This window comes from Zingiber officinale, chromosome 1B (genome assembly GCF_018446385.1).
Source record: "Zingiber officinale cultivar Zhangliang chromosome 1B, Zo_v1.1, whole genome shotgun sequence".
Taxonomy (NCBI): domain Eukaryota; kingdom Viridiplantae; phylum Streptophyta; class Magnoliopsida; order Zingiberales; family Zingiberaceae; genus Zingiber; species Zingiber officinale.
The window spans coordinates 96,184,255-96,202,009 of NC_055986.1; the positions used below are offsets into that span (position 1 = coordinate 96,184,255).

Genomic DNA, 17,755 nt, shown 5'->3' on the forward strand with positions numbered 1-17,755 from the left:
ATATAACTAGATTACATTATTAAACCGGATGTTCCAAGATCTTGAATCTTGCTTCAGTCCATAAATGGACCGATTGAGCTTGCACACTAGATGCTCTTTGCCTTTTTCAATGAACCCTTCTGATTGCTTCATATGGATGTTTTCTTTAAGACTTCCATTAAGGAAAACTGTCTTGACATCCATTTGTCAAACCTCATAATCCATATGAGCAGTAATGGATAAGAGTATCCGGATAGACTTAAGCATAGCTACCGGTGAAAAGGTCTCCTCATAATCGATTCCCTCTTTCTGAGTATACCCTTTCGCAACAAGCCTTGCTTTGAAGGTTTCTACCTTCCCGTCTGTCCCTCTTTTCCTTTTGTAGATCCACTTACATCCAACGGCTTTTACACCATTTGGTGGTTCTTCAAGCTCCCAGACCTTATTAGAATACATAGATTCTATTTCAGAATCCATCGCTCTTTGCCAAGATACTGCATCTTTATCTTGGAGTGCTTCGTCATATGTCCGGGGATCAGGTTCATGTTTACCTGGGATCAAGTCCAAAGATTCTCCCAAAAACATGAATCTATCAGGTTGCCTCACAACCCTCCCACTACGACGAGGCACTATTTGCGGTTGTGTATCATTTGTAACACATGTTGTAGTTTCTTGTGGTACTTCATCTTGTACTGTTGGTACTAAAGTAGACGTGTCCTCTCTAATTTCTTCTAGAACAATATTACTCATGGGCTTATGGTTCATTATATAATCTTCTTCTAAAAATCAAGTATTGGTGCTAACAATGATCTTCTGATTTTTAGGATTATAAAACAAACCACCTTTCGTTCCCTTAGAATATCCCACAAACAGACAAACTTCTGTACGTGATTCCAACTTGTCAGTATCTCCTTTCAGCACATGTTCTGGACTACCCCATATCCGTATATAACTCAGACTAGGCTTACGGCAATTCCATAATTCCATGGGAGTAGAGGGTACTGTTTTAGAAGGTACCATATTCAGAATGTACACTGCTGTTTCTAGAGCAAATCCCCAAAACGAATTTGGTAATTCTGAATAACTCATCATCGATCTAACCATTTCCCTAAGAGTCCTATTCCTTCGTTCTGCCACACCATCCTGTTGGGGTGTACCGGGTGCAGGAAATTGGGATTGGATCCCAGCCTCTGATAAGTAATTCCTAAACTCTCCTAAGAGGTATTCGCCATCACGATCAGACCGTAGTGTCTTGATACTTTTACCATGACATTTCTCTACATCAGCCTTATACTCTTTGAACTTATCAAAGCACTCAGACTTGTGGCGCATCAGGTAAATGTATCCGTATCTCGAATAATCGTTTATGAAAGAGATAAAGTATTCGAAGTCACCTCTTGCCTGGATAGACATAGGACCACACAAATCAGAATGAACTAGTTTTAACACATCTTTGGCTTTATACCCCTTGGCCTTAAAAGGTCTCTTGGTCATTTTACCTTCTAAGCAAGATTCACAGATTTGAAAGTTTTCCAATTCTAATGAACCCAAGAGTCCATCAGCTATAAGCCTTTGAATCCTACTTAAGTTAATATGACCAAGCCTTAGATGCCAAAGATATGTTTGGTTCATTTCTGAAGATTCCTTTCTCTTATTAGAATTAGAAGATGTGTTATTAATTTCCATTCGTTGCTTAGTGGGAGAAATTAGATTTAAAGTATATAAATTACCAACCAATGCACTAGAACAGATAATAACCATATTTCTCTTTATAATCACATTGTTATTGAAAGAAACAGAATATTCAACCAAATACAGTTTAAAAACTGAAATTAAATTCTTTCTAAAATTGGGTACATAAAGATAATTTCTTAAAAACAAACTTCTATTCCTATCAAAAGATAAGTAGATGTCTCCCACTACAACAGCCGCCACCTTAGTAGCATTGTCCATATAGATGGTTATCTCTCCTTCAAATAGTCGTCGGGTTTCCAGGAACCCCTGCAAAGAATTGCAGACATGATCAGTGGCTCCAATATCTACACATCAGGTGCTGGTAGATAACATTGGTAAACATGTTTCAACTACTAGAGAATGAGATATACCTTTATTGTTCTGGTTCTTATGAGGACAGTCTGCTTTCCAATGTCCTGGCTGCTTGCAGATGAAGCACTTGCCCTTCAGCTTCTTCATTCCAACTTTTGGCCCTGTACCTAGAGGTTTATTCACCTTCTTTGCTGAGACAACCCATTTCTTCTTCTTCTTGCCTTTCGACTTAGAAGTAGAACCATTTTCAGCATAGTGAATCTGAGAATTTTGACGAAATAGCCCTTCTGTTGCCTGAAGTTTTGTCAGTAGTTCCGTCAATGAATACATCCTTTTATTCATATTATTGTTCAGGCGAAAATGCTCAAAACTTCTGGGTAGCGTTTGGAGAATAATATCGATCTAGGTTTCCCCATCGATTTCACCTCCAAGGATTTGTATTTCGGACACCAGTCCCCTCTGACATGCTGGCTGCCATTAATTTTCTCATAGCTTCTTGCCTAGCAGCCCGATCCTGGTGTCCAAAGAGATCCTTGAGATTGTTCATTATATCATAAGCAGTTGGTAAATCCTAATGCTAATGCTGCATCACATTTGACATTGAAGTCAAATGTAACACCTCGCCATCTCATCTACTTTTACCCATTTCTTATGATATTCAATCTCCTCTTCACTAGAATCACTATTAGGCACATTAGGGAAACTTCTGACAGTACAAACTTATAGCCTTCAGCAGTCAAGACAATATCCATGTTTCTTTTCCAATCTATATAGTTGGGACTAGTAAGTTTGTTCTCTTTTACTATAATGGCTAGTGGGTTGAAAGTCATCCTAAGAATCATAAAATAAACTTTGGTCAAGACTCTAAATTTAGAATAATATTGATTCCTCAAACAATACTATTTAAATTTACCAACACCTTAAAACACCATGCATTTTGCATACCACGTTAGTGTGGACGTATACAAATTCAACATTTGTAAGAGGAGGGACTTACCCATTAATTTTATTATCTTGTCATCCTAACTTTATGACAAATAAAAATAATAGTTGGTTTTCCTTTGGTCACGTAAAACAATAGCAGTGACTCCGTTGGGGATGATACTATTGAATGTGTCTAAGTGTATACCATTACTTGATACTTAGTCCATTAAATAGGATTGTGCCCCTTCAATTGAAGAAGATCACACGCTCCTAAATAATTTCCTATAACCATCCATAAAGGAAGTTTGATCTAGTGATCCGCAACAAACCCATCCATTGTGGAGGGAGGCACTTAGAGCCAACACGTAAGCTTGTTGCATCACTTACAAACCAGTAATGGAGACCGTGGAATTTATTTAAAAATCCCTCTCCCACTTAGTTATTTAAGGTGAGGAATTTTAACCTAGCAAGCACACATCACAGTAAATAAAAGCAATAAATATGGAAATTAATTTGCCAACTATTATGGCCTTTTCCATCACTGTCCTTCGCGTTCTGCCAGCCCTAGGGTTCATGCCGTCAGGTCTATCGTGCTTCCTTTTCTGCTGCGCCTCTGGTCCTCCAATAGCACCACGCCTCGTAAGGATACGATCCACGACAAAAAAAAAATTACATACATCGATCCTATATTCCACAAGGGAATGTACATCAATTCTAGATCGAACATAAATGTAAAATCCTAGAGCTAATACAGCTCCTGCTATATTAATTAAATATAATCATGCACACACAATAAAATAACTTTGACATGTCCCAGGGTCCAATCACACACAATATCTATAAGCCATAATAGTTAGAGCCTGCAACCACAGAGTTAGCACATCCTACTATTATCCTGCCTAAATTATGTATGACATGTGTATAATTAAACTGAAAACCAAACACACAGAGGAAAACCCTAGCTCTGATACCAATTGTTGGTTGGTCCTAAGAAGATCGTACCGGTTCCACTGTACAAAAATTTTGTACAAGTGTCGAACCTTTCCTAACAACCTATTGTGTTCTTTGGAAATTAAATTTGGAATCGCAAACGGAACTTAACATTATTGATTCCAAATTTAACTTATCTGTTCTTTTAGGTTTAGACTTGGATCACAAATGGAACTTAACATTATTGATCCAAATCCACCTATGTTATTAATTTAATTAAATATTAATTTCGAAAATTGGCTCCCAAGTCAAACATAGCGAGGCACTCGGCCTTCTTGGGTATGGGAACATCCACACTGCCTCGACAAAGCCTCTTAACAAAATTCAATATTTAATTTTCTTATATAACTCTATGTTTAACCAAAAAGAACAATCGAATCACAAGATCGAAAAACAAAACAAAAGAAACACAACTTCGAATATCTAATCCAAAAATCTAGAATCACTAGCCTCTTGTGTTTGGAATTCAAATCTATACAAAGAAAACTAGTATGATGCGGAATAAAATTACTAGTTATACCTTTCTTTGTAAGCAACAACCTCTTGATCTTCTACCGTATTCCTCTTCTAATCTCAGACGTTGTGTGGACAACGATCTACCGAGATGAGAATCCACCAAGCCTCCTTCTTCCTTCTTCAAATTTTCGGCCAAGCACCTTTCTCCAAGAGATAGCAAGTCTCGACCACCAACTAAGCTCCAATGGAAGCAAGAGCAAAGCCTCCTTTCTCTCCTTCTTCTCCTAGCAAGAACCGGCCACCACAAGAGCTCCAAAAAGAGGATGCACCAGCCACTAAAGAAAAAGAGAAAGAGAAGGGAATAGGGCCGGCCACACACCAAGGAAAAGAGTAGAAACTATAGAAGATATATTATGAGGTGAAGGCACCTCTACCCCCTCTTTTATATTCCTTGGTCTTGGCATATAAGGAAATTTAATTATTATTAAAATTCCCTTATATTCCTTGCCTTTGGTTATTAATAAAAATTTAATTAAACTTTCCTTTTAATCATGCTTATGGCCGGCCACACCATCATGGTCCAAATAAGGAAAGTTTTAAACACAAAATTAAACTTCCTTATTTATTTTCAGAAATTTTAAAATTAAAATTTCTATAATAATTTATCCCTTTATGCTTGGTTATAAAAGGAAATTTTATATATTAAAATCTCTCTAATAAAATATGTGGATGATTTCCAAAAAGGAAAGTTATCTTTAAAATTAAAATTTTCCTCTCAAACTACAAATAAGGAAAAATATCAAATCTTTTCTTAATCTTTTGTAGAAACTATAATAGGAAAGATTTAATTTTAAAACTCTCTTTTAAATCATGAACATGGTTCAAAAAAGAAAAGTTTTATCAAAAATTAAAATCTTCCTTTTAACTACAAATAAGGAAAGATATCAAATCTTTCACTTAATCTTTTGTAGGAACTATAAAAGGAAAATTTTAAATTTTAAACTCTCTTTTAAGACCATGGTATCCACATAAGAAAAGATTTTTAAAATAAAATCCTTTTTAATTTCTTGTAGCCGGCCCACCTAGCTTGAGCTCCAAGCATTGGCCGACCACCATAGTGGTTCAACCTTTTGGCTTTGGCTGGCCCAAGCATGGACTCTATGCTTGCTTAGTCGGCCACCTAAGGTTGGGTAAGAAGGTGGGTATAATACTTTATAAATAAGAGGCTACAATAGAGACCGAGAGGAGGAATTGGTTTTGGTCTCCCGATGAAATTAAGCTTCCTGTGTTCGCCCCGAACACCCAACTTAATTTCATCAATAATAATTCATACCACTAATGAATTATTATTGAACTACCACACCAATCCCAAATTACATTTTGGGCTCCTTATTATGAGTGTGTTATTCTCCCTGTGTTTAAGATGTCTAATGTCCACTAATTAAATGAGTTACTGACATCTCTTTTTAATTAATATCTTAGTCCAAGAGTAGTACCACTCAACCTTATCGTCATGTCGAACTAAGTCCACCTGTAGGGTTTAACATGACACTCCTTATGAGCTCCTCTTGGGGACATTATCAATCTAGATTACTAGGACACAGTTTCTTTCTATAATCAACAACACACACTATAAGTAATATCATTTCCCAACTTATTAGGTCTATTGATTTATCGAGCTAAATCTCACCCTTTGATAAGTCAAAGAAATAAATACTAAATATATGTGCTTGTTATTATATTAGGATTAAGAGCACACACTTCCATAATAACTAAGGTCTTGTTCTTTTATTAAGTCAGTATAAAAAGAACTTTCCTTAAATAGTCCTACTCAATACACTCAGAGTGTACTAGTGTAATTTTATAGTTAAGATAAACTAATACCAAATTACACTACGACTATTCCAATGGTTTATTCCTATCCGTCTTAGTCGTGAGCTACTATTTATAATTTATAAAGAACCGATAATATGATCTTCTATGTGTGACACCACACACCATGTTATCTATAATATAAATTAATTGAACAACTACACTTAACATTTAAATGTAGACATTTTTGACCAATATGATTCTTTTATTTCAAATATAAATGTTTACAAAGAGCTAGGCTTTTAGTATACACTCTAATAATAAAGCCATCAGAACTATTCACTCCCCTCTAGCTTGCAACTCTTGATCAACATCAGTCAACAGATATCAACCAAAAACAATTGATGTCATCAGTCGAGTCGAACAATTGAATCGACCTACTTCTATTCAACTCCTGATCAACATCAGTTGACTAATATCAACCATCAATCGATTGATGCCATCAATCAAGTTGAGCAATCGAATTGACTTACTTCTATTCAGTTTTAATCGACATTAGTTGACTGATGCACATAATTAGCCAACTAAGATTGAGTAACAAATATAGATCTCTGAATTAGCTCTATTTTGCACAAAAAATAGCCTTATTATTGTTGGAGTGTATACTAAAAGCCTAACTTTTGTAAACATTTATTTTTGAAATAAAAGAATCACATTGGTCAAATATCTATATTTATTTGTTAAATATAGTTGTTCAATTAATTTATAAAGTAGATAGCATGGTGTGTGGTGTCACATACAGAAGATCATGTTATCAGTTCTTTATGAATTATAAACAGTTGCTCACGACTTAGATGGAAAGGAACAAATCATTGGTATAGTCATAGTGTAATTAGGTATTAGTTTATCTTGCATAGTGTAATTAGGTATTAGTTTATCTTGACTAATAAATTACACTAGTACACTCTAAGTGCATTGAGTAGGATCATTTTAGGCAAGTTTTTTTTATACTGACTTAATAAAAGAACTAGACCTTACTTATTATGGAAGTGTGTACTCTTAATCCTAATATAATAACAAGCATATATATATAGTATCTATTTCTTTAACTTATCAAAGGATGAGATTTAGCTTGATAAATCAATAGACCCGATAAGTTGGGAAATGATATTACTTATAGTGTGTGTTGTTGATTATAGAAGGAATCTGTGTCCTAGTAATCTAGGTTGAGAATGTCCCCAAGAGGAGCTCATAAGGATTGTCATGTTAAACCCTGCAGGTAAACTTAGTCCGGCATGACAATGAAGTTGAGTGGTACTACTCTTGGAGCTAGATATTAATTAAGTGAGTTGTCAGTAACTTACTTAATTAGTGGACATTCGTTATCTTAAACACAGGGAGACTAACACACTCATGGTAAGAAGGAGCCCATAATGTAATTTGGAATTGGTGCGATAATGCAACAATAACTCTCTAGTGGAATGAGTTATTGTTGATGAACTTGAGTTGTGTGTTCGGGGCAAACACGGGATACTCAAGCTCATCGGAAGGCCAAAACCAATTTATTCTCTAGGTCCCTATCGTATCCTCATTAGTGCCTTATAAACCACTCATTAAAAGCCCATCTTGGTGTCCAAGAGAGGGTCGGCTCAAGACTTGGGGACCAAGCCAAGGGCCGACCACCATATCCTCTTAAGGGGTCGGCCCCTTGCTTGGTGCCCAAGCAAGAGGGGGTCGGCCACATTAATTCAAATAAGGAGGGGCGTTTTGAATTTTTAAAATCTTCTCTTTGTAGAAAACTATAAGTTTTAAAAGAGAGATTTTAATTTTAAAAACTTTCCTTATTTGAATTAGGTCACATGGTTTAATAGAAAGTTTTAAAAGTTTTTAAAACTTTCCTTTTTTAACCATCCTCATGGTTTTAGAAAAAAGGAAGAGAAGTTTCAAAATTAAAATTTTCTATTTTTTTTAACCATGTTAAAAAGGAAATTTTTAGAAGAGAAGTTTTAAATTTTAAAACATGGTTTTAATTTTTAAAACTTTCCTATTTTAACATCCACTTTAGGAAAGAGAGCATGTAAAATTTTATAGGAGGATTTCTTCTTTTATAAAATTTTATAAAAAATTTTCCTTCCCCTTGATGATGTGGTCGGCCACCCTTGCTTGGTGCCCAAGCAAGGGGCCTGCCAAAATAAATAAAATAAAATCATCATTCAATTAATATTTGATGATTGATTCAATCAAGAGGAAAGAAAAGGAAAAATAAAAGAGAAAAGGAAAAACAAGAGGAAGATTTTAACTTTTGTAAAAAGTCTTTCCTTATTTGCCTTGGGCAAATAATATAAAATAAAGGGGTGAGGAGGCCTCATGAGATATCAATTCTTATTCTCTTGGCGGAGTTCCTCTTGGTGGTCGGCCCCTCTCTCCCTCTCTTTTCCCATTGCTCTCTTTTGTTCCTTGGTGGTGGTGGTGGCCGAATTTTAGAGGAGGAGGAAGAAGGCTTTGGGTGGTGTTCATCTTGGAGGATTTTCGCCCACATGACGTCCAAGGCGAGGCGAGGAATACATTTGAAGATCTTGAGGTCATTAGCTTACAAAGAAAATGTATAACTAGTAATTTTCTTCCGCATCATGCTAGTTATTTTCTTTGTATGAATTCCAAACACAAGAGGCATTAGATCTAGTTTTTCGAATTAGTAATTCGTGTTTGTGTTTTTCTTTGTTTTTTAAATTTGTGATTCGATTGTTCTTTTTGGTTAAACCTAGAGTTATATAAGGAAATTAAATATTAGTTTCCTTAAAAAGTTTTGTCTAGGCGGTGGTGGATGCTCCCATACCCAAGAAGGTCATGTGCCTCGCCATGCTGTCTTGGAAGCCAATTTTGAAAATTAATATTTAATTGAATTTATAACATAGGTGGATTTGGATCAATAGTGTTAAGTTCCGCTTGCGATCCAAATCTAAACCATTAAGAACAGATAAGTTAAATTTGGAATCAATGATGTTAAGTTCCGTCTGCGATTTCTAATTTAACTTCTAAAGAACACAATAGGTTGTTTAGGAAAGGTTCGACGCTTGTTAAAATTTTTATACAGTGGAACCGGTACGATCTTCCTAGGACCAACCAACAATTATGATATCTGAGTCAAAAGTTATGATCTTTGGAAGTTTGCTTTGTCATTTTTACATCACTATCAATTGACTAATACTTCTATTTTAGTTTTATCAAAGTTGAATTCTATCTGGTCTCCAATTGACCTTAACCTACCAGGACTTCCTTTATCTGATATTTGATCAACCTTAACCTACCAAGACTTCTCATTGCCTAACATCTGGTCAACCTTGACTTCCTAGGACTTTCTTATTATTTGGCATTCGATCATCCTTGACCTACCAAGACTTCATATCTTATGTCAACTCCTTGTTGGACTTCCAACTACCCAGTATCTAATCAACTATGATTTACTTGGACTTTCCTTACAAACTACCTGCTAGACTTTCGATCACCAAGTGTCTGATCAACCATTACCCTCTTAGAAATTTTGTCTCATGCCAACTTCATGTTGGACTTCCAACCGCCAAGTGTCTGGTCAACTGTGACCCACTTGGACTTTTTATATCTTGTCAAGTATCCGGTCAATCTTAACTTACTTGACATTTTGTTCAACCAAATAAACATATTGCTCGACTGTTTAGTATTCGATCAATCTTCACCTACTTAACATCTCACTCGACCAACTCCATGTTGGACTTCCAATCACCAAGTCTCCGATCAATTGTAACCCACTTAGACTTTCCTTCTCGTGCTAACTCCATGTTACATTTCCAACTACCAAGTGTCAAGTCGGCAGTGACCCACTTGGACTTTTTATACCTTGTCAAGTATTAGGTCAACCTTAACTTTTCGCTCAACCAACTTAACATATTGATCGACCGTCAAGTATCCGATCAACCTTGATATACTTGATGTCTCACTTGACCAACTAACATATTGATCAAACATTAAAATCCCAATTCGAGTCAACTTAAGCTTGATCAACCTAATCAACCTTGAACAGGGATTGATTGTATCAACAATCTTTTCCTTTTTGATGTTTGACAATATATTTAAGTTAGGCTAATTCATTAGCCCAACTTCCTACTTCTCATGCTAAGGCATAAATGAAGGTTTCCTAACTTGAACCCTTCATTCTCCCCCTTTAGCACACATCACAAACTTCTTCCAAAAATCCATTCTCTTCTTCCATCCTAACTTTCAACACCACAATGGATGTTCCTGATGTGATCCTGCAAGTGCACGGGCATCGTCAAGTAATAAAATTTATATAAGTCGATTATACGAGGACTGAAGATCAAATGATAATTAGTTTTACACTTCAAATTTAGTTAGATGGAATTAATTATCGTTTGATTTGAGGTTTTTGACTAAGATGTTAAAATAAAATTAAAAAAAATAACTAAGGAAGTTCTGAATTCAAAGGATGTTCTAGGTTGTTGGTTTCATTGTAATGGTGAATGTTGTACTATGAATTTACCCATTCCTAGTTCTCCACTTCTATATTTGTAAGATGATCTAAATTACTATCGAATACCACCCCGCGATGGTGTATCGGAGTACTTCCCCTACCAGTAACCAAGTATGTCATCAAGTGAAGAAGTAACTTAGAGAGTCCGGATTTTCAATAGAGTACCTCCTATCAAAAGGCCTCCCTTGGGTTTACGTCTCTAGATTACGTAGGTCACTTGTGTAGCATATGATTAGGAAAAACCCATTAGGTCAAGTGATAGACTCGTCCATATATAGAATTGTTTAAGAGGTTATGTTCTATATAGAAGGAAAGTTACCTTAGATACTCAACGTTAAACAAGAATTCTAAAGTCATGCTGAACTATATTGGAGCATACACTCAAAAGAGGCAACGATTTATGCATCTATTCAATAAAAGTTCAGGTTCATACTCAGATATAGACACACAACAGTGTATCTTACTTAGGAATTAGATCTATGCATAAAAAATATAATCTAGATAGATAAATTCATGTTCATAGAAAAAGCATACTTGCAAGCATTTCATCAAGCAGAACAAGTGCCAAACAAGCTTTATCAAACAAGGAAATTAACAATTCAATAGAGCTTACAACATCCACACGTTACAATTATTTCCTACATCCTAGAACAATGTAAATCTACTCCATATTGGAAGAAATACAATCAAGAACTCAAAACCATACAAACTTCAAGAACCCTAAGGAAGGGGAGAAGAAACTTATCGTTTGATGTCAAGTGAAGCCCTTGGATGTAGATCTTGGAATGCCGATAAGGATGGAGTAGTAGAGTAACCTCAGATTATCTAGATGACTTCTTCAAATGCAAGGATTTGACATAGAGGGTCTCCTCCCGTCTTAGAACTTCCTCCCTCAAAGGGGATGAAGTGCCCCTTATATAGAGGTGATGGCACGGGGTGGTCGTGCCTCTTGGCACAGCAAAAACCTGTCTCTAGCGTCTGGATGTACCATTTAGCACGGCCAGAGCCAAATTGGCTCTAGCCAGATAATTTGGTTGTGCCATCAGGCACGGCCAAAGCTATCTCTGGCTTCTTGGTCGTGCCTAATGACATGACTAGAGTAGAGGCTGCTCTATTTCACCTTCTGGGTTGTGCTATTTGGCAAAGCCAGTTCTTCAAATCTACATTTTTTTGATTTTGTGAAGACATGGTCATGCCTCAGGGCACAACCTAGTCTATTTTTACTCTGGAAATCTACACTAGTTGCCTCCTAGCCATGCTCTAAGACATGGTTTTGTCTTGTCTGGTGCTAATTCTTCTTCCTAGCTATGCCATTTGACACAACTAGTGAACTTGTTCCTTGGTCATACTCTTTGGCACGACCTCTTTCTGGGGCTTCTCTTGGTCATGCCTTGAGGCATGGCTAGGTACAATTTAACTCTAGAAGTCTTCTTTTGCAACTTTTGAATCCTTTACAGCTCTAATCTGCTCCTAAAAATGAAAACAAACACCTACCAGATCTCTAGATGAAAAATAGTAATTATGCTGAAATTAACATGATTAAGGGTGTAAAAGCATAGATCATAGGCAATAAATACAGCAAGATGTATGTTAATCAATACAAAATAATATATCAGTACCATCCAACTAGTGAAACTAATGAGCCTAATCAAGAATGATCTATAAGAAAGCATTCGATTGTTATCAAATAAAATTTTATAATCTAGAAGCACGTGTAGAAATAAGTGCGTCATAATTCTTAGTGAGTCAATTTAACTTTATCAAACAATTTCAATAATGAACATAATCATAAATGGATTTAACTTAGCCTAAGAATAAATTATCTATGCTCAGTGCAAATCGTGGCCTAAATATCTCAAGTATCAATTCCTAATCTTAGTCAAGTTGTCATTGAACCATCTTTTCCTCTTATTCCATGCAGTAAACACTACTTGGTTTATCTTTCTAACTCTACTCAAGGTCTAAAGAATATGCTTGCTATCAAGAGAATTTTAGTGTTCGTTTCCCCAGTAACCTTACTCGGTCTCAAAAGGGCAAACAAATAGTTTCTACTCATGATAACAATTTTTCAATCCCTTATTTTTTTTATTTTTTTTAATTGCATATTTATAAAGATACAACTGGTGGGATTTACTTTTTTCCAAATGAGCTTTAATGATTTGAGCATCAATATAGTGACCAAGATATAGTTAAGAAATCATCATGGGAATTCAAGTACTCATCAAGTCTAATGAATCATGACTATTTTTAGAACCTTCAACTATCAAAAGAATGCAAAGTGTAAAGAGATCCTTAAACTAGACTAGAATCAAATCCTTTCAATAAAATACAATGCTCATGTCCTACTATTAAAGATAGAGAAAAGTATATCACTAAACATACTAGGGACTCTAGGGATATAACCAATATTTTCATGGTATTGGTATAACATTGTCACTTGCTGTCTAGTGAGTTCCATGGAGTCCATAAACTCATCCATCCTCCCTTGGTGAGAGTAGAAATCACCCACAAAATTAGATACCCTGCCATAAAAACCATCCCTCTTTTGGAATTGATCCTGTACATATTGGAACTGCTCATGGGTGAAGTCATAATGGTCCTCCAACATCTTATGAGAGATGTCTTGATTCTCATGAAGAGAATTCAATGATGTATGGAAAGAAGGAAAATCAAAGCTAGAAGGCCCTGCACTACTATGAGCAAATGAATGTCTAGCCGGGTCAGAAAATCCAACTGGTGGCAAGCCTCCAGGCGAGGGATAGTCGTGATGCTCTCTATAGTATATGGAGGAACTAGGGATTGGATCTTTAATAATCCAGTTGTTGGGGTTATGAATTATCATGTAGTCAGGATTAGATAAAGGGATAGGGAAACCATCCCTTTTAGGAAAACTAAACCCATTTTCATCCCGACATATCATATTCATTGCTAGACATGTATCTATATCAATTTTAATATTTCCATGTATATCCTCTAGGCCTGTGAGTTCTAGTTCAAGTTTCCTAGTAATGGTCATAATGAACCCACCAAACACGATTGTTCCCGAATTCGATTTCCTCGTTCTTTGCATAGTTTGTAAAAAGTAGAACCCTCCAACAAATTAAACTTTGTGAATCATGGCCCATATGGAGTAAAGCTCCACTTTACTTACCACCCCATCACTCTTGCCCCTACTAAAGATAGTCTTGCTCATACCACAATGGAGGTATCGAAAGACATGGTCCTACATGTGGGAAGCTTAGATCTAGATGGGTCATGGGGCTCATTTAGACCGGTAATTAAACTCCAAAAAGAATTAGCATTGTATCTATAATCAAACTTGTGAAGCACCCCTATGGGTAATCCAAAAAAGAATATTAAATTTATAAAGAGTCCAAAGGTGATCATGGTTCATTAATCTAAAACTAATCTATTCATCATCATCGTCGTCGGAAGTAAAATTAGACTCCAAAGTGCTCAAAAATTCTAGGACTAGATGTGGATAGGTTGTTCACTAGTTTATATCATATCACTCTAGTCTAAATTACCAATCAACCAATCCATGTCATTTCTTATTCCCAAGCACTCCATGGTTATACTATCAATGTAACATGTACAAACTAATTTACGACTAAACAAGTTATCAAATCTAGATTTCTGATCTTCATTTCTAAGTACAAAGTCGAATTCATTAGTTTTACCTTCGTCTGGAGCAGGACGCTTTCCTTTCCTTTCGTCAATGCTTGCTCCTTCATGGGCACTTTGTCTTTCCTTTTATCGTTGTTCGGATCTTCCCCTCTATTGGATCCACCTAACCTGTGAATTATTTTCATAACATTAGACATACTGAAATATATCCAAATTAGAAAAGTTTATTTGAAAAGCTCTCTTAAAGAGAGTTTATTGGAAGGAGAAGATGGAATCTAGAGAAAAAGAAGAGGATGTAGAGAGAAGAGATCTAGATCTTAGAGAAGAAAAAAAATTCTTGATCTAGACCTAGATCTAGGCCTTGAGAGTTAGTTAGATCTAGATTTAAAAAGAAGAGAAAAGGGATTTATTTGAGATATACATTTATTTGGGAAGAAAAAGGAGAGTCGATGTAAGAAAGTTTGTGAAAGAGGAGAGGTGAATAAGAGAGGGGGAAAAAAAGAAAGAAACTTTAGAGAGGAGGAGGCGGGGGGATCTGCAGCACCGTGTCTTAGGGCATGGCCACGACTAGGTTTATATTCCAGCCGTGTGTCACTAGCACGGGTTGTGCTAAAATGGCTCTGCAATTTGCAGTTTCCCCTCGTACATCGGTACCTTTTGACATGGACAGAGCCAATATGGTTTTGTTTTTCTCCCTGTGCCCGTGCCAAAAGGCACGGGCGAGCTCCTTTATTGCTTTCGTGCTCGTACCAAAAGTCATGGGCACGGCCAAAACTCTGTTGTGACCAAAACTTTGCTATGGCCTTCATCGTGTATTCATCCATAACCTATAAAAAGTAAACATTTCTAGTATTAATATCCACAAAATATAAAATAAGTAGAAAAATAAGAAAAATAAACTCTTGTGGTGCCTCCTAAGGAGCACTCATTTAAGGTCACGAGCTTGACCTTTGATACAGCTCAACTTGGAGCCTTGGCCTTGAAAGGGAGATGCTCCCCTCCACAGCCAACTGTGTCAGCCCCCTCCATCAACTGAGCTTCTGCTGGGCTGGTCCATTCATCGTGGTGAACATCGAAGCGTATGTCCTTCCTTACCAGACTCTGAAAGTTCGATGGTCGTCCAAAAGAGTTGAATAAATTTCCTGTAGGTATCCTCCCGACACCCCTCTTCCATTATTTATTGGATTCATTATTTTATCTAGTGATCTGAGAGGATGGTGAAGTACTACATGATGGTTCCCCACCAACACCAAATCTTTCTTCCCCTGACTAACTGTTATGTTTGAGGGTTGAGTCGGGTGATACAAAAATCTTTCCTATTTTTCTTCTCCAAACTTGTCATCATCTTCAATTAACATCAAAGTACTAGGAGAAGAGTTTGAAACTTCTTCAATAGAAGGATACGGTAAGGCTGAGGATAAGTTAAATATGAGCTCTTCTTTGCCAACTTTTAGTGATAGCTTATGATTTTTCACATCAATATTAGCTCTAGCTGTGGCTAGGAAAAGCCTTCCAAGAATTATGATGATTTTTGGATCTTCTTCCATGTTCAGGACCACAAAATCTATAGGGATGATAAAAATCCCTATTTCTACCTTTACATTTTCAACTATGCCCAGTGGATATTTGCATGTAGAATCCGCTAATTGAAGTGCAATAGTAGTTAACTTCAAATCACTTAACCCCATCTTCTTACAAATTGAGTAAGGCATGAGATTGACATTAGCTCCCAAATCACAAAAAGCTTTATCAATTCTAGTATCTTTGATTTTGCACGGTATTGAAAAACTACCTGGATCCTGGAGTTTGGGAGGTAATGCATTTAAAAAGTAATGCACTGACTTTCATAGTTAAGGCCACTGTCTCAAACCCATCCTTCTTTCTTTTGTTTGAAATTATATCCTTCATGAATTTGGTGAATTTAGGCATTTGATGCAAAGCATCCAATAATGGTACATCAATGCAAATCTCTTTGATCTTTTCTAATAATTTCTCAAACTCTACATCTCGCTACGCTTTAAGTAATCTTTGAGGGAATGGAATTGTTTGGATTTTGGTTGTAGGGGAGGACTATCCAACCTCAACGGTAATCTCTTTTTCCTTCTACTCAGGATGTGAGGAAGAAAAATATGGTTCTCTGCTAATGTTAATTCCATCTTTAACTGTAGCGGTCACTTGGGGACTTCCCAAGGTCCATCCACTTCTTAGCTCAATTGCCCTGCAATGCTCCACAGGATTTAGTTCAGGTTTACCAGGGAAATTTCCTTATAGTCTTGAAGAGGAAGATCTAGCTATTTGAGCAATTTGATTTTCAAGCATTGTGATATGTTTGTCCTGATTATCCATTCTTGCATTTATTTAATTTTCTGAGTTGTCCAACTGGATATTCATTTGCATAATTTCATATTTCATTTCATTTTAATTAGCTAGTATCTCCTCAAGTAGTCTTTCAAATATGCTTGGTTGAGAACTTGACTATTATCCATATTATTGCCCAAAATCTTGATTATATATGAGAAGTTAGGATGATTTTCCGCCCCTGAGTTATAAATATTGGAGTAGGGATTGTTCTGTCTCTGATTGTAGTTACTAATAGCATTACATTGTTCCACTTGAGATATTTGAAAATTGATAGCTCCAAGAGGGCAAGAATCTTTCATGTGTTCTAAAGCTCCACATACTTCGTAGGATAAAGAAATTCATTTAACGGGCATGTGTTCATATTCTCAAATTATTTTGATAGCAAATCAAACTTTGTAGTTATTAACTCAAGGGCATCCACATTATATTTTCCTAGTATTTTGATTGCTCTTTCACTTCTTTTTGAAGCTCATTGATGGTGATTATGAGCTACACTCTCAATAATTTCTTCCGCCTCATCAAGGTCCTTGTTCATTAATGCTCCACCGGCAGCAAAATCCAAGGAAACCTTTATTTGATAATTGATATCATTGTAACATGTGTGGATCACAAGCTACTTTTCCATATCATGATGTGGACAATCTCTCAACATTCCCTTAAATCTATCTCATGATTCATAAAGAGATTCAGAGCTTGTTTGCTTGAAGGTTGTAATAAGGTTGCGAACGTGTGCTTCCTTACTTGGTGAAAAGAATTTCTCCAGGAAGATCTGCTCATATTGAGTCAAGGAAGTGATACTATTTGGAGGCAAGGAATTTAGCCAAGTTTTTGCTCAGTCCCTCAAAAAAAAATCCAAATAGTAATAATATGATGATCTCTAGGGGAACTCCATTAATATGCATCGTGCTATATAATTCATTGAAGTTGTCAAGATGATGATTAGGATCCTCCATCGGACCGACACCATATTGATGTTGTTGAACCATAGAAATGAAGGTCATCTTTAATTCAAAGTGATTGGCTTCAACTGTAGGT

General features: G+C 36.2%; 1 non-coding gene across 1 annotated transcript; it reads left to right on the forward strand.

Moving 5' to 3' along the window:
• Positions 1–17,343: 17,343 nt before the first annotated feature.
• LOC121994840 lies at positions 17,344–17,449 on the forward strand. The gene has a single exon (XR_006115809.1). It is a non-coding gene; the product is annotated as a small nucleolar RNA R71 (small nucleolar RNA).
• Positions 17,450–17,755: the final 306 nt, after the last annotated feature.